Consider the following 18,737-nt stretch of genomic DNA (forward strand, 5'->3'; position numbering starts at 1 on the left):
GAAAGGAGAGTTGAAAAAGAATAATTTTTATAATACATGGGGCCAATTTTTGGAATATGCGTTAGCAAGAGGAAAAGGGAAAGCTCCAAATCAAGAATCAATGCAGTTCTGCAGAAGAGGACAATAAAGGAAGAAGAAAAATAAAGACAGAGGAAGAAGAGGATTATTGCAAGAGGTCCCGACTATGGTGGTGGGGAACACAGTTAATTTGTATTTCGGTTTATGTATTTTATGTTTATATTATAGTTAAAAAAAACACTGAAACACACACACACACACACACACACACACACACACACACACACACACACAAAAAGACATTTAGGCTTGTTGACTTGTGCCAGAGAAAAGTGGGAAAGAGGAGGAAAAACTCTCAGTTAATTAGGAGACAATTAACAATTTGCAGATCGGTATTATCTGTTGGGAAGAAAAGTTTCAAAGGTCATAAAGCATTCCCCCATCTCACTACCTTAATTAAGTGAAAACTGGTTTCAGCTAAACTAAACGGAGGGGAAAAGAGGAAGGTGAGCAAAGTTACTTTAAAAAAAATACTCTCTACTGGAGGATTCACGGTAACTGAGAATCTGATTGGTGGCTGTGGTGTTCGCCCTTGTGGCCCCTGCTTGTCTTTCCCTCACAAAGGCTCACACTGTGTTTTCTTCTCGCTGCCACCAGTGGCTCAATCCACAATAAAAATTACGTTTGTTAGAACACTTGTCTTGAGAACAGAAATGTAACTTATTTATTGGAGTGAACCAGACTGAATAATAACAAAAGTTCTTCAAATACACATTCTACATAAGCAATTCATCAACAGTTCTCTCAGTACATACTTCTTTTCCCTTGCTATACCATTACCACATTCTCCACCTATTCTCCTAACCAGCTCTATCTCTCTCAGTATCTGTTCCCTCTCTCTCTGACTAACCAGCCCTATCTGACTCCTCCTTCTCCTGCCAAAACTCATGTAGCTGCTGACTCCGCCTCTCCAGTCCTCTCATAGGTTCATGCAAATCAGCTCATGAATATGAATGGCATGAGTGATGTGGGAGATCGCCATACTGGCATATCCTCAAAAGGTCTGGAAATATGGATGTTAAGTATAAAAATAGCATAGAGAATTTACTTACTTTGGCTCAGCTTCTCTGGGGAGACAATTATGCTTATTTGCTGTCTTACTACACTCTGCATATGGTCTGCAACTATGTTTCAATTCTACTGTGTTGTAAGTATTAGTATAGGATAGCGAGTTTTTCTTATTTTCTTTGGGAACTGTTCTAGAATTGCCCTGGTACCAACTCTTTTTGAATATGCAGTAATTTCACAATTTTTGATTACTTTTGAACTTTTTGAATTAGGTTTTGAAACTACTTTGAAATGTATTTTCTTTTTGACTTTTGCAACACTTCCAATAAAATAATAACATTTTATTACAATCTGGTTATTTGGGAATACAGTGGTGCCTCGCAGTAAGACGTTAATTCATTTCAGCGAAATCGCTGTAGAACAAAAACGTCGTAATGCGAAAATAAAAAGCCCATTGAAACACATTAAAACCTGTTTAATGCGTTCCAATGGGCTGGAAACTCAGCGTCCAACGAAGATCCTCCATAGGGTGGCCATTTTCGGTGCCTGTGCAGCGAAGAATCCGTCCCAGAAAACAGCGGGGAGCCATTTTATTTACCCGGTGGCCATTTTGAAACCGCTGATCAGCTGGAGGAAAATCGTCATTTTGCGAAGAATTGGTTCCCGAAGCAGGGAACCGATCATCGCAAAGTGAAAAAAAACTCCATCGTTTTGCGATCACAATTTGTCGTAATGCGGGGCAATCGTAAAGTGAGGGACCACTGTAGAGGTTTGACTGGTACTAAATCCAGGTGTAATCTCTGCCATCTACTCAATTTCTTTATTGTATTTTTGGTGTTCCTATCTGGCAGGGTTGCCATACAAGTTAAGTTGTGCAATCTTATGAGTTTTGGTACTCCCTGGAAAACTCAGGAGGCAGGGTGGCAGGGAATGTGGGGAAGGGAACAGACAGAAGGGCTTTCCCCAGCCATCAGCACATTGACCCCCTGGAAATTACCAACCACCAGGAAAAGTTCGGGTTGAGTGGTCTGTATGCACCTCTCTGTCCCAGCCATAATCTTGACACAACATATTATATGTGTTATGCTCCTCTCACAATCCTTGCCAGTCACTAGGTTTTCGGGTGGAGGGGTTACACCACAACAATAAAAAGACGCTCTGCTTAAGGTTTAACTGGAGTGGCTGAATTGCTTTCCCAAGCACAAGCCAGCAAGCCAGCTAAAGAACTGTAAGTTTTGAATTCTGGTGCTGGAGGAGACTATTGAGAGTCCTCTGGACTGCAAGGAGATCAAACCTATCCATTATGAAGGGAATCAACCCTGAGTGCTCATTGGAAGGACAGATCCTGAAGCCTAGCCTTCAATACTTTGGCCATCAGTTGAGAAGACTCCCTGGAAAAGACCCTGATGTTGGGAAAGAGTGAAGGCAAGAGGAGAAGGGGACGACAGAAGATGAGGTGGATGGACAGTGTCATCAAAGCTACCAACATAAATTTGATCCAACTCTGGGAGACAGTGGAAGACAGGAAGGCGTTGTGATGAGATGGGTTTTTGAGTTAAAATCTTTTAAGGCATATGGGTTTTGTAATTAAGAAATAAGCCAGAGAGGTTCCATCTTGTTTCTTTGTATACAGTATCTTTGCTATGCTGACAAGTGTTTTCCAGGCGAGCCGAGAGAATGTTATTCTGAGAGCCTGAGAAAGGACTCTGTGTGATTAGATAGATGGGAATTGTTGTGACTCTTTGAGAAACCACCGTAACCCAAATAACATCTGGTGCGGATGAGAAAGAAGTCATGTGGTGCAACAGGACTGTTTGCCTAGTAACGAACTCTGATTGGATGACATCGTGGGAAGGTGCATTAAGCCCTTGCCAGTTACTCTTGAAAAAGGAACTTTTTGCCTATAGACATTGTCTTTCCAAGACCGACCTTTCAGTGATTCGTGACCTATTCTTCAGTCATTGGGGACTCACCCTGATGTCTTTAGAGAGAGTCTGGTGGCCTACCTACATGGACTGGTTTCTATGCTTTGCTGGATTACTTTTGGACTTATGGGATTTTTCCTAAGGACTGTACATGGACTGTTCTATGGAATATTCTTTATGAACTCCTTTTCTTGGAATACTCCATATGGACTATGCTCTTGTAATTTCCTAAGGACTATGGTATATTTACTGGATTTTTCTTTTCTAAGGACTATGGGACATATAAGGAGTTTTTACTTTTGTTTAGGGGTTTTTATTCTATAGGATCACTGAGGACTATAGCCTTTTTATAACCTACTTGGATTATATGGTTTTTACTAATGATTTCTTGTTCTGGAACTGTTTTGATTCTTTTTAATGTCTTTTTGTATTTTTAATAAGGTTTTTGAATACTTTTATATTTTTCATGTTTTCTTTGCCTCACTACATCTTTGTAACTAAACAGCACAATGCTAGTTTATTTGTCTTGGTTTAATTCGGCTTTGATATTTAGTAACATGCTTTTTCTTTAATAAAATAAAGATTATAAAACTCAATTGGTTTCCTGAACAGTACACTTGTCATAGGGTCATCTGAGAGTGCTGCCTCGGCCTAGCTTACTTAGAGTCCTGTCAGTGGTGCAAGTTAAGTCTAAGGACTACAAAGCCCACTTGACCTGTTCACAATAATATCTGAGAGTACCAGGGTGTTCTTATGTGGGCAGACCTGCGAGAAGGAGTGTTGTATCATGGCTAGCTGAATTTGGACTCTTCAGCCCATTTTAGCATGTGCAAACTCCTGATTGCTCTCTGTCCAAGCTTACACGTGTGTTTTCGAACCCGTGTTTGCGACAGGCGTGGTGTGCTCTGGTCCATGGGATCACAAAGAGTCGGACACGACTTAACGACTAAACAACAACAACACTTTAAGTTTGTTTCATTTTTAGGCCTTTGAATTTACACTCTCACATTCCTGCCTGTCCTTTGGTTGTTTCACCAAGCAAAGCCACAAACTGCATGTAGTTCAGCTGCCACCAGTTGATTACATTAACTTTATTCAGTATTAATGACAGATATCCAAGCAATATATCATTTAAGAATCAAGTAGAAATTCTTTATTGTTGCAAGGGATAAAAGTCCAATTAATGTTGTTAAGTCTCCACTCTCAACCACCTACTCTTTCTCTCCCTCTCCCTCCTTTTCTTCACCCCACTTAACTCCACCCCTCACCAATTCCTAGTGCATGCAATTCTCAACATAAATATACATAAGCAGGGGGAACACTCCAACTATGTGTTTGTCCAGATGGGCAAAAGTACCTCAGGAAATGAACACAGGTAGGGACAGTTCATCCTGAAGTAGAACAGTGCTTACGTATTTTGGCATCTAGACTTCACTGAACCTGGAAAATCATTTGACTAGACTTCCACAAAAAAGTACCTTTACAAATTCGTTCCTTGTTATAGCTTTGCCTCTGGTGGTCTCCCCCTCCATTTTTAAATCCAGTTAAAGAGTTAATTCATTATTTCCAGCCTGAGTGCTTCTGACAGAAAAAGAGCTTTGTACAGAAAGGGCTGTAGCACGAAGCTCCACCTGTACAGTACAACAATGCTTGATTTTAAATAATACAAGCTTCCCAGGGAAATTTTAAAAAGAATGGAAGGCAGGGGAAAAGGCACAGATATTGACAAATTCAGATTTCAATCATCTGGTTAGCAGGAAAAACTACCAGAAAGCTCAATGCTAAATCAGGTGTTTCTGCCTCCATGTAGACAAACTCAGTATAAAGGATTAGCTGGATTCAGAAGGCATTGCTTGAGAAATGTGAAGAGTGGTTTTACTGACCTTTAAATAAGACTCTGCTAATTAAATTTTGTTTTGCTATATACGAGGCAGCTCACAATGGCTGTCAAAAGATCTAGCTTATCATCTCATTTATTTGTCCTGTAACCAGAATCACAATCTGCTAACATAATGGGCAATTGAAAGTGAAATTGTTTTTCAGCTGTTCTGCCAAGTTTACTAGGCAAAAGTTTTTTTTTAAATGAAACAAGAGTAATAGGTAAGAAACTGAAATAAGGAATCTACACAGAAATATTTAAAGAACGTGGGAGGAATGCAGTGTAGTTCCTGTGTTACAGACTACGAATGGGGGCAATGTTTAATGATCCACAGATAAACTGATTGGTGAAACCAAGGCTTTCCATTTTCTCTAGGAAATTAAGACAAGCAGTGTGAACCCAATAAAAAGACTCCTTCACAGCAATGTACCCTCTAATTTTCTGCCTCTCTCATGCAGCTTCACCCCTGCATTTGCAGGGTTCCGTTGCAACCGGAACCTAATGTGATCGCTGCATGAAGGAAGAGAGCTGCATGGAGAGAAACGGAGTTGCGCTCTCACCCAGCTTAGTGGGAATCTTTGTTCACAGAAAGAGCCATTTAAAAAGCTGTGGTATTCCAAAGGGACGTGGTGGCACTGTGGGCTAAACCGCAGAAGCCTGTGCTGCAGAGTCTGAAGTCCAGCAGTCGTAAGATCGAATCCATGCAACGGAGTGAGCTCCCGTTGCTTTCTCCCAGCTCCTCGCCAACCTAGCAGTTCAAAAGCATGTAAATGTGAGTAGATAAATAGGTACCACCTCGGTGGGAAGGTAAAACAGCGCTCCCTAGTCATGCTGGCCACGTGACAAGGGAAACTGTCTTCGGACAAGCGCTTGCTCTACGGCTTGAAAAACGGAATGAGCACCACCCCTAGAGTCGGACACCACTGGACTAAAAATGTCAAGGGGAACCTTTACCTTTTTTTATTCCAATGGCATATTTATAGGCACACTGGGTATTAATTAACACAGCTTGTATATTATTTTTGCTGTGTAATTAAAGCTCACTTTGAATACACATGTACATATGAATTCTCCTCCCCTCTTTTAAAGCACACATACAGGCAGCACAAACACTAGTCTTCCAGGTAACTATTGTGTTAGGCAGTTCATCTTTAAAGTCGGTATGAAATGGGTGAAGAAGAAAATGTTGGGAGTCCTTTTTAAAAAGGCAAAACTATAACTATCCTTGATGAATCAGATTTTTTAGAAGCTTCTCTTACTCAGGGTGGTAATAATACATGTGAATAGCTTGCCTAGGCTAAGTTACGAAAGGCTTGAAATTCTCAGCAAACACCTAGTAGTTTAATGTTAACAGGCAAGGTCTGTGGCTGTTGGGGCCCGCGATAGCAACAGCAGATCACACTTGAAAAGATGCTTCTGTACCAGTGGTTCCCAGCTCGGTGTTTCCTAGATACTGATGGACTCTAATTGCCAGAATCCCTAAATCATTGGTTATACTGGCTTGTGCTTCTGCGTATTAAAGAACTGCTTGACTAGTTGCTGCCTTAAAAATTATGATGGATGATTCACTGCTCCTTGTCCAATGAACATATCTGCACAAGTGTGTATGATGGTATTTGACTCTCCAAGTTCAAAAACAATGTTTGGCTAAATAATTAATATGCCATCTACACAGGCCTCTTGACAGACAGAATGAGGAAATGAAGGCTGAGAAAACAAAACCAGCTTTGAGATATGTATAGAGCAGTCATCTCAAGAGATGTGGCTTAAGTACTATCACTAGCATAAGAATGTAAATTAACATTTGTAACAGAATACATAATTTATAATAATCCAAGGCTCTTATCTGTTATATTCAACACTTGTGTTAATGATATATGGATAGGCAACATAAAAACAGAACTGCTCAGTGAACCTTTAATATAAGCTGTTTAGTTCTAAGACTCCACATCCCTTATAAATGTTTCTTAAGGGCCTGCAGTATTAATGTGGGGTGGGATGGGGTGAGGTTGTTCCTGCCACTGGAAGTGGTAGTAGTGGTGATGGTGGCAGCAACAGCATTGTAAATCTGGACATAATTTTGTTTCCTCCACAACATCTTGTACCTGCCAGAATTCAAGGGAATTGTGATGGCACTGCTGGTGGCAGCAGGAAAGCAGCCACCATAGTACATTAGATAATTTTTGGCAACAACTCTGAAAAGTGTTCTATATAGAGAGAGGAGTAAGCTGTGGAACTGAGCTGGGAGTTCAGTTCTCCATTGTGCATTTAGCCTGTGTGGCCTTGAGGAAGCTGCACAGCCCCAGGGTGTTCTCAGAAGGAAGGAATGGTAAACCACTTCTGAGTACTCTTTACCCAGAAAATCCTGGAAAGGGTTGAGGTAAGTCAAAATTGACTTGACTGCACATGATTGTTCTCCTTTAATCACCATCACCAGTCGCCTTCCTTCGGTGGAGTATTGTAGGTTGTATCTGGGCGTATCACCCTTGCCCCTATGGAAAGACTATTACTGTCCATTCTTGTGTCTCAATAGCGGTCTCCCCTGCGCCTCTTGTCTCTGGTCCAGCAATAAGCCCCCGACTTTCAAGTCTGGAAAGTCCTTCAGAAGATCCCGTGCCTTCTCATATTCAGTATCTTTCTTTTCTTTCTCCAACTCTGCTTTTCTCTCTGCTTTCTCTCGTTCCCGTCTAGTTCCAAACCTCCTTTCTCCCCTTCTTTTATATCCTCCTCTCACAGAGAGATTTTTTGCTCCTCCCCTTTTATTTTCTCTTCTTCTTCCACCAGACAAACCTCCACGCTCCTTTCCTCCTCTATCAAAACTCTTTCTATCTCTCCTACATCACCATTACTGATTCCTCTTTCCTCTTTTTGTGGTTCTATTGGTGAGGACAGCTCACTAGACTCTTGCCTTCCTTCACAGTTATCTTCTAATTATGAATATTCTAGGTGCAGCTATGCTTGGTGATGGACCCCATTCCTAAATTAAATTACAGAGGGAAAGAAGTGTGCCCCCTTTTGTATCTGCCCCTAATACCATCTTGATTAATCATCCCTGTAGTTTTGTAAACAAATGTAACAACCAGAGAACACAAATAAGAGAAGCTCCAAGGATGAGTGCCACCCAAATAAGTAACAAGTCTCCCAATAGAAAGAGGATTTATCAAACCTCTATTTTTATTTATTTGTTTATTTATTGTATTTATACCCTGCCTATCTAGTTATTTTGACCACTCTAGGCAGCTTACAACATAAGGATAACAAGTTCTAAAAAAAATTATAACAATTAATTCATTAAATGATTCTATAAGATGGGAAAAATAAAAATAAATCAAATAAAGAGGGGGGAAAAAGGAAAGAGGACAGGAATTAACTGGAAGGGAAGGCCTGCCTATACATCCATGTTTTTAGTTGGTTCTTAAAAGTACCCAGCGAGGGTGCAGCGCGAATCTCCGGAGGTAGGTTATTCCAGAGACGAGGAGCCACCGCCGAGAAAGCCCGGTTTCTAGTTCTTTCTTTCCGGGCCTCCCTCAGCGTCAGGCTCCTCAGCCTCACCTCCTGGCTTGCGCAGGTGATACGGGTAGAACTAGTTGGAAGTAAGCGTTCTGCCAAGTATCGAGGTCCTAAGGGGAAGAGCCACCTACCCAGTCACTTCAGAACTTCCAGTACGTCAGGGGTGGGCAATTAATTTCTATAGGGGGGCCACATGAAAAATCTGAACTGTGTTCGGGGGCCGAACCAACTTTACTTAAAAAAAAATGAAACAGTGATGTTATAATTGTTCTTATTTTAAACTTGATAATCTTCACAAATACTAAAGAGGTTTTTTGTGGTATGTTAAAGATAAGCAACTGATCAACTTTAAACAAAAAGCTATAAATGGTTTTGATGTTCAAAACTATCTGCGGGTTGGACAGGAGTGGCTCGCGGGCCATATGTGGCCCTCGGGCCACACTTTGCCCAGGTAGGTCCAACTCTTGGACAACAGATAGCAGCCTCTCTCTCTCGACTGACTAACAACAGATAAGATACAAAGTCAGCCTCTGAACTTTCTATCTTGGAATATTGCAGGATGGAAGAATAAATTGGTTGACTCAGATTTCATACAGTACCTTCACTCCTTTGACATAATTTGCCTGCAAGACACTTGGCTTCTGGAGAAAGACTCTTTAAGTTTACAGGGATATAGGACATGGGAATTCCCAGCTCAAAAAAGATCAGCTTCAGGCTGGGGAAGTGGGGGCCTGGCTATTTCAATCTCCTCCACTACTGGCTTGAAGGGAACAGAGATAGCTGAATTTAACTCTAGCTATTGGCAAGTTTTGATAATACATGGCTGCAAACCAGGTCCTTTGATCTGTGTCAACGTCTATCTCCCACCAGGAACATTTGGTCCTGCTATAGAGGCTTGGGCTAAGCTGGAGGACCTTCTTGATACATTATTTTCTGCATATCCCAACCATCTTTTTAATAATCTGTGGTGACTTTAATGCTAGAATGGGAAACAGTTTTTGTATGATGGAAAAAGCCCTTGGCTTGGGGCTTGGAGAGGATAAAAACACCTCCCATACTTCCCAAGGTAATCAACAAGTATGGCAAATTCCTTTTTCAATTGATTTACAAATTCCACCTGGCATGCTTAAATGGATCTCACCTGGATATCTCAAATGGCTACACTTTTCTAACAGATAAGGGTGCTAGTGTAATAGATTATGTTATAGGATTTTCTCCTGTTCTCCCCTATGTATACTTCCTAGCAATCGATGAGGGGTCAGAAAGTGACCATCTCCCCCTTAGAGTGTCCTTAAGATTTCAACAAATCCAATCAGGAGCAATAACAGGCTATAAAATGCTGGGACATGCTCTAGGTGAGAAAAGGCTTAAATGGTCTATTAAAACCAATGACAGCATAAGGCAGATGCTGGGCATCGATAAACTCGATGACAACATGCTCTTTTGGGGATCCAGAACATTTGCAAGGTTTACCAGGATATAATTCTTGCATTTAGACCATACTTAACCATTACACACTCAGAAAGAATGTCTGAAACTCAATGGTCCTGGTTCAATAGGGAATGTAAGATCAAGAAAAAAGAGCTGAGCTGAGCGACAAAACAGGTGAAACACATTGGCACTGATGAAGCTACGGCTTTCCTGCAACATCTATGGAGAGAATATAAATCTTTCCTTAGAGTAAAAAAGAAGGCTTTCTATTCTGATAACTGGAAATCTTTGGGCCAGGCCCTCATCGAGGGTAATGAGCCCAAATTCTGGATGCAAGTAGAAAGAGGCTTCTCACAGAAAGCCTTTGTAACTGCCAATTCCATCACACCAGAAGTATGGGTCAGCCATTTCAATCATATTTTGGGGGGCAATATTCATACAAACATTACACAAGAGATTCTCTCTAATTCCCCTGAATGGACACCTGTATCCCCCACAGAAATTGGGGACTTGAGTCTAACTCTTCAGAATGGCAAGGTTCCTGATGCAGACATGATCCTCGCTGAGGTTTTTGCTGTTGACACTGAGTGCTGGTCTCCCATTTTAGCCAATCTATTCACCTACATTAACAGCACAGGCAACCTTCCCACAGGTTGGCAAAGCATTGTTGTGCCAATTTTTAAGAAAGGCAATCCTCTGGATCCTTGCAATTTCAGACCTATCAGTCTCCTCAATGTGGCCTCTAAGCTTTATGCCAGATACCTCTTGAATAGGCTTTTAGACTGGGACAGCAAGCATTTCATCATTTTCAAAGAACAGGGAGGCTTCAAAAAAGGCAGAAGTACAACAGATCAAGCTTTTGTTTTACATCATGCAATCAGTAAATTTACCTCCAAACAAATATCTTTATGCTGAAATATCTTTATGGATTTTTCATCAGCCTTTGATCTGATAGATAGAGAATGTCTATGGCGTAAACTGAGAAAACAAATATCGATAAGAGACTCCTGTGGCTTATACAGCAACTACATAAAGAAAACACAATGCAAGTGCATATAGGCTTATAGGAGGCTCTATCACAACAGGTCTGCATTAGTCGAGGGGTGAAACAAGGCTGTATTTTAGCACCGTTTCTCTTTAACTTTTATATAGACAGCTCAAATGGCTTCCCCCTCATTCTTCCCTCCAACCATTGGCTGTAGGAAGATCTCAATACAGCTTTATGCTGATGACCTGGTTTTGCTATCTCTGAACAAAATTGGTCTTAAAAGAATGCTGTCCAAATTTCGGCAGCTCTGTAAAGAGGAACACAATCAACTACAACAAAACAAAGATTATGGTCTGTGGGAAGAGAGCCCCTAAGCCTAACTGGTCACTGGATGGGCATTCTATTGAGCAGGTACACTCATTTAAATATTTGGGCCTGCAATTTTGTGAGAACCTCTCCTGGAGACAACATTTAAATGCCACCATCTTATTGAGCACCAAATCAATAGGGCAATTAAATCTTTTTGATTTTTCTATGGCAGAGGAGGCCAGCTGATAAATCCTGTTCTCAAAGTGTTTGTCGCCAAAATTCTAGCACAAATGCTGTATGGGACAGAATTATGAGGAGAGACAGCCAAGCCTAAATTGGAAATCTTGCAGTAAAAATTCATGAGGCTGATACTGGGGTACCTCCCAGGAACTCCCTCAGCTCATCTCAGAACTGAGTTAGTCCTATTCTCAATTGCCACTAGAATCGATCTAGTTTATTTTAGGTATTGGCATAGACTGAACAGCTTGGAGGACTTTTGCCTGACAAAGTGCTGCTGGCTAGAACAACTAAAGTCTGGTGGATGGGCACAACAATGTCACCAAAAATTAAAGGTTTACAATCTTCTGATGGAAAAGTTCCTTAGTTTAAACTCCCATGACCTTAGGAACTGGATCTTTGACTTTGATGCCAGTCAGGATAGGGCAGCTATTGTTGGGTCCTGTTTTTCTAGCTGGTATCCCCAACTTCAGGTGAACCACACAAAACCAAAATATTTTGAGTCACTGACTTTTCCCCAGCTGCCACAGGGAAGATCTGGTGGGCAATGCACCATTCCCAGAGCAGGCTGGACAGGGAGAAAACGCTCATGGACTTGGTTCCTCCCTGTTTGTTTAGATAGTACATTGCTGTGGTGTTGTCTGTGGCAATTTGGATGGTATGGCTTTGAATCATGTTCCTGAAAGCCCTGAGGGCCTTGAAAATGGCCAGGAGCTTGAGGAAATTCATAGGATGGGTCCCCTTGTGTCTGGACCATGTAGCCTGGACCTCTCTGTGGTGGCAGTAGGCACCCCATCCTGTTGTGCTCGCATCTGTGACTATAAGGTGGGAGGGATGTGGTTGCTGAAAGAGGACCCTGAGTCGAAGATGGAGCTCAGTTGTCCACCAGAGAAGTTGTCACCTGAGACACACTTCCCCAAAGGGAAGTGTGTGGGAGTGACAGGCCTGGTGGTTGAAGAAGAAGCTTAGGAGATGGTGGTGCCATTGATGAATTGAGAAGCGGAAATAAGTGTTGTGGAAATCTATTGATGCAAACCAATCTCCCTGTTGAAGCAGGGGAAGAATGGATTGTAACGTCACCATTCAGAAATGTTTTGGCGTGATGGATTTGTTGAGGATGCATAGATCCAAGATTGAGTATAGTCCTCAGTGCTTTCGGTAAAGTACCAGGAGAAGAAGCCATCTGCAGTGCAATGGAAAAGCACTCTTGCAATGGCTTCTTTCTTGAGCAGTATGTTGATTTTTGTCTGAAAAATGGGGGAACATGGTGTGTGTCAGATACAGCCTGTGGGCGGAAGAGAAGAAAACTCTACTGCATATCCATGAGTTTTGATGTTGAGAACCCATGTGTCCGAAGTGATGGTGTCCCAAGTATGGGTGAATGGTGCTAGGCATATATCTGTAACTATGGCGATGTGGGATTGTCACAGGAGAGGGAAGTGTGTGTCGAGTTTGGGCTGGGATACATCAAAATTACTGTTGGGGTTTCCTGTCCACTTTCTTAATGAAGGTTGTTTGCTTGTATTTGGCAGAAGAGGAAGCAGGGGTGAAATGTTGAGTAGACTGGTCTGATGCCTTGGACCATTCAGACGATGACTTAACAGAGTATGGAAGGGATGTTTTCCAGTGAGGGTGAAAGTGTGGAGTTGTTGGGCAGTATGTATTTATGCTCATTTTCTTTGCATTGGTGTATTTGTGGAGCTCCTGCATAAAACCATGAAAAGGCCCTCCCCATCAAAGGGGATGTCCTCTATGCAGGACTTGGGAGTCATCTGGAAGGCCTGCTGAGAGGAGCCAGGCATGCCTTCACAGAGTGATGCTCATTGCCATGCTCTTAGCTGTGCATTTGGTGGTGTGATGGGAGGAATGGATTTATTGTCCAGCCAGAGAGTACGCCTCATCCTGAAAGGAGATTGCTAGAGACTTTTTGTCCAGTGGTAAGGCAGCAATGATGGTCTGAAATTTTTCCAAGATGAATTGATGTTTATTGATGGCACCCATTATACCCTGATAATTAGCTATGTGTGTGCGTGTGGAGTATTGCTGAGGAATAGATCTTACAAGCAAGCAGGTCCAGTTTGCAACTTTCTTTATTATTTGGAGTGTCATGAAAAGAGCCCTTGAATCTCATTTGGGCCATTTGCACAACGATAGAGTTTGTTATGGGGTGCTTGAACAGGAACTTAGCTTTGTCCTGTTGGACCCCGTAGAAGTTCTTGATCCTGCAAGATGTTGGTAGGATCGAGGCAGGTTTTTGCCAGGACTGGCTGATGAGGTCTGTCAGAGTCTCAAGCATCACGATTTTGATGAGGATGTTTGCTTTTTTATGAACATGGGCAAAAACACATCTTTGGCTGGTATTACTGGTTTGAAAATTGGCAAGTATAATGATTTTTCCATCCTTTCAATCAGATCATTACAAGAAGAGATATTTTCTGATCGGGAGACAGGAAGAGCATCCTGAACATTGGAACCAGGTGAGGATTCTGGGACAACAAGTGAGTCCTTCCCCTCCTCCCCATCAGAATTAGTAGAACTGTCATCTGATTGTCTTTCTCCTGCAGGAACAGCAAGTGTTGTGAGTAGACGGTGTGAGTTGTGTGGCAATTGTGAGATAAGTAGGAAGTCCAGATAGGAGACAGGCAGAAGCACCTCTATTGAGTTAGGCCAAAGAGCCAGGGTGTGGGTAGCATCCTACTTGTCAGTGCTGGCCCCATGGAAGACAAAGAGTAATGGACTAATGTGGGGATTGAGATTGATTTTGAAGCTCCCAACCAAGTTTAGAGTCATAATGCCACTCACAGCCACAGGGAGATTGGTCTCAGGGGCTGGTAGCATAATTTCTCAAGATCAAGGGTGAGCCCGTGTTCATGATTGAGACCTGCTGTGGTCTCAAGATCAGAGGCGACTTCTATATGACTGTGAAGGGCATCCCATATTCCCATATGTAAAGCAAGGAGGGCACAAGAAAGGTATATAGTGCACATCCTCACGATATTGAGAGCTCATTGAAGGGAATCTCAAGTAGCATGGTCAATATCAACACTGTGGGGATTGTGAAGTCAAATGCAATATAAAACTCCTGTTCTCCCTCTCATGGTGTCTCAGATTTCAGAGACCATTGGGTAAAGGAGCGGGATCTTGATTTTGACCTTTGACCATCCTTGGACAGTGGGGGCAAGGATTGCTCTTGCAATGAGATCCGAGGAGATGGTGCTCTCAGTGAAGTGGTGACACTCTGCACAGAGGGGCTCAGGCACTCGCCCTCTGAGACTGAGACCATATACTGGGTGTCAGTAATAACAGCAGAGGTAAGCTCTTGCATCAATAACTGGGGATCCAAGGTGGCCGTAATGGTATCAACATCAACAAGCTGCTGTTTCTTCTTTTCTTTTCTTTTTTTTCATTTTCTCAATATTGGGAATTGCTTATGGCTGCTGTGCTCTGATTTCTTTGTTGGTTTTGATGGTCGTTTCAAGGAAGACAAAGCAATGGATTCTAAGCCCTAGGCTTTCCCTGGCATGGCTGGTTGCTCTCTTTGGGTACTTGAAATCACCCTGGAAGGAGGATCTGTGGCTTGAAAGGGTTGTTCCCAAAGAAAGGATCAAAGCAGAGACTGGCGTTTTTTGAGTGAAAAGCTGGGGAAGCTCTTGCAGTTTTTAAAGGACTGGACCAAATGGGTTTCTCCAAGGCAAAACAAACAAGTATCATGTCCATCAGATTGGGGAATATTTTTTGCCACAAGTAGCAAACCTTTTCATTAAAGCAGAGGCCATAAATTGCTACAAAAGGGGGATGGCAAGGTCATGGGAAGGGAGGTAAGAACCAAAAACTAAACCCTCTCTCTCTCTCTCTCTCTCTCTCTCTCTCTCTCTCTTTCTCTTTAGGAAAAAATGGAAGAAAAGATGGAAGAAAGGATGGAAGAAAGGATGGAAGAAAGGGAAGGGGGGAAAAGCATTATCAAAAAATGATGGTAAGTGAGCAGACTGGAGCAGTCCTTTGCTTGCTGTTGTGGCCGTGAACAAAACAGAAGTGAGGAGATTGGAGGGGCGCTTGTGCACTATAGGCAGAGAGCCTCATTTTTGAGGCTCTGGAACTTTCTGAAATGGTGTTTGCACAGGTGCAAACCCCTTTTGTTTGCATACATGGACACCATGAAGAAGAACTATAGGAATTAATGACTTCCAGAATATCCTATCATTAACATCCTTGCTCAGAGCTTGAAAACCAACATCTCATGTTATGCTCTCTCTCCCTACTGCCCACTCCCACTGCCAATTGCTAGCAACATTGTCTTTTCCAGTAGTAATTTCTGCTTGGGTCTGTGGCTTCCCTTATAGAGACAATCTGACTCATGTTAGGTCTTCTTATTATCCCCACCCACATCAAAATGGTCTACAGAATATCCTCTTGGGCTCACTACTATTCACAAAGAGAAAACTGTCGTAAAAGCGAGCTTCCTAAGAATCTGCTTTTACACGGAACAGAGAGGTGTCCGGAATGATCAGTTCCTTATCAGGTAAAACTGGGTCCTTTAATTATACCCTAGGCAACTGTTTCACCCCTTCTCCCAAGTCTGATCCAATTTTTAAATAAACAACTTCCAGGAGTTCTAGGAGATCTAATCATCCTAGTACTCTTTAATATATAGGACCCTAAATTGGTAGCATGAACGTGGCCTGATTAAAGAAATCAATTTAAAGTAGCTAAAGAACTATAGTAGCTATTGGTCTATGCAAGAAGCCAATTTTCAGACAGTTAGACTTTTTATATTTTATTAGAAAAATAGAAATTAGTAAAAGATGACATATCAACATAATCTATTATTTCAAAAAAAAAACCCCAGCCATCACCACAAGGCATTTTCCTCTATAAAAACCAAAATAATAAAATAGCTAACTACATTTTAGAACAGAGATCTGTCTTACTGTCAGTTCCAAAAATAAAGTTCATTCGGAGCTTTTCCTCTGGCATTCATTCCTCTGTGAAGGAATTCTCTTGCTGTGTTCGGGCAGATGTCTAGGCTGTCTCTCCGTCCATCTTCCAGGCTGTCTTCTCTCTTCCCATCTCTCTTAAATCAAGAAGTTATGTCCTTGTTCCGTCTGGGCTGAGATTGTTGCCTGGCGACTAGATAAAGGTCACCTTGTTCTTCATAACTTTTTTCTTCTACTGAAAAAGAAACTGACCTTGGCCATTCTTAATCTCTCTAACTCGCACCTGGTCACAAATGGATTTCTAACTTAACTTTGCTCCTATAAAAATAAATCTCTATTCAACTTTCATAATCAAATTCATGACAAAAAAAGGGAGAATCCCAGAGGGTGAATCTAGTTTTCATCAGTTAATCACTTCTCATACAAACACAAAGCCATTGTCAGGACTGGTTTTTGGCAAGTGTGAATAGTAGTGAGCACAAGAGGGTATCCTGCATATATCATATTGACTCGGTGACCACGGTGCCTTCTTACAGCTGCAGAGAATATATCAACTTCGCTTTTTACCTGGATGAGTGGAGCCTGGCAGCAGTCACTCATGCACTGGTAACAACCAGACTGGACTACTGCAATGTGCTATACGTGGGGCAGCCTTTGAAGATGGTCTGACGACTGCAACTGGCACAGAATCGGGATGGCGGCTGGTAAGTGGTGCCGCCGCACGGACTTATATCACGCCAGTTCTGAAAAATTTGCACTGGCTGCCGGTTGCTGCTCGAGCCTAATTCAAAGTGCTTACTTTTACATATAAAGCCCTAAACGGCTTAGGACCTGGTTACCTAAAGGACCGCCTTCTTCCATATGAGCCTGTCCGTCCTCTAAGATCAGGCCAGGAGGCCCTTCTGAAGGTACCATCCCTGAAAGAGGTGAGGGGGATGGCATGTCGAAATAGGGCCTTCTCGGCTGTTGCCCCCCAACTTTGGAATGCCCTCCCTATAGAGATCCGCCTGGCTCCAACACTCTTGGCTTTTCGGCACCAAGCAAAGACCTTTCTGTTTAGCCAGCATTTTAATTAAACAGTATTCCCTAGCTGGCCACATGAGCAGCAGGACTTATTAATTTTAATATTTAAAAATTATTTTAATATATGATATTTTATATTGTCTTTAAAAATGTTTTTAAGTTTCCATTCTGTTTCTGAACTCAAATCAAATATCTGATTTTGACTGTTAAGGCGCTCCACTGATTCAGGATGCTTTACAGTTTGCTTCTTTTCGAACGAACCTTCATAAACCTTAGCATCATCTTCAAACACCCTTCTCTGAGTGCCCAGAAGGGAGGAAGCTAGTGAAAAAGCCTTCTCAGTGATGGCACATCACTTGTAGGAAGGCCTGACTGTCCAACACCAGGAGAGGATCTTTTTATTTTCTGAAGCCTTTTAAAGTTTGCTATAGCCTTTAAAAACCTGTTTGAGTGCTTTTGTTTCCTTCTACAATTTCATCTGCTCTCTCCAAAGGGTCATCCTAGTAAGCTCTCTCATATGTTCTTTCCAAATGGTAGTCATGGTGACAGACAGGAATGAAAGAAGCAGCAAATCCAGCCATCCCACATGAAGCCAGGCAACTGTACCTATTTCCATTTTTAGTTTTCCAGAATGATTTTAGACCTTGAAATAACATCACAAAGAGATGAAGTTGGGGGTAGAGACTAGAAATATTCCAAGAACGTGAAGACGGCAGTGGCTACTTATGCTCTTCTCAGCACAGTTGCTTTTATAAATGCTAAATGAGCAGATGCCACTTCAGCTGCACTGGAACCACTATGGGCTGACAGTGGCCCATCCATACCACATGTCAACCTGAACAGGGCATTTCGCACTTACAGTTAGGCAGAAGAGACAAACTGCATGGTCCATACCCATACAGTCACAGTTGCATACAGAGAAGGAGGTTATTAAAAGGACTTAATAGAGCCCTTTCCTCATTTGTCCCCACAGGGCACAGGATCATACCCATAGCTTTTTCATAGCCTCATGGAAACAAAAGGTACAGTTCTTAGGCAAAATGTCCACTGACAGCCATTGCAGTTATTTTACATAGGCTGTTTCTGCACACTAGTGTGGAGTGTGAAATTCAAAGAATAGCTATTGAACTGTGAAAACCTACAATTTTAATAGTAACATGCTTAGGACTGAAATATATAAGAGCTTGGTGAGTCATTTTGGAGGAAAACACTTTTAGAGAAAAATGTATCTCCAAGAACATTGAGAAAGCTGTGCACTGAATACAGAATGGCAGATTAAGGCTTTTCAATCCACTCAGTTATTCTTGAGAACACTGCTGAAGCCATTAAACATTTATATTTGCCACAGACTACAAGGGGCATTAGCATAGCAAGGAGAGACAGGAGGGCCTTCTTAAATGAACAGTGCAAAGATA

At 42.0% G+C, this 18,737-nt stretch overlaps 1 protein-coding gene across 4 annotated transcripts in view; it reads right to left on the reverse strand.

Moving 5' to 3' along the window:
• Window positions 1–18,737, reverse strand: part of SH3GL2 (SH3 domain containing GRB2 like 2, endophilin A1) — a 253,633-nt gene that overhangs the window by 175,604 nt on the left and 59,292 nt on the right. The gene's annotated exons all lie outside the window — the stretch shown is intronic.

The sequence above is a fragment of the Pogona vitticeps genome, chromosome 2, assembly GCF_051106095.1.
Source record: "Pogona vitticeps strain Pit_001003342236 chromosome 2, PviZW2.1, whole genome shotgun sequence".
Taxonomy (NCBI): Eukaryota; Metazoa; Chordata; class Lepidosauria; order Squamata; family Agamidae; genus Pogona; species Pogona vitticeps.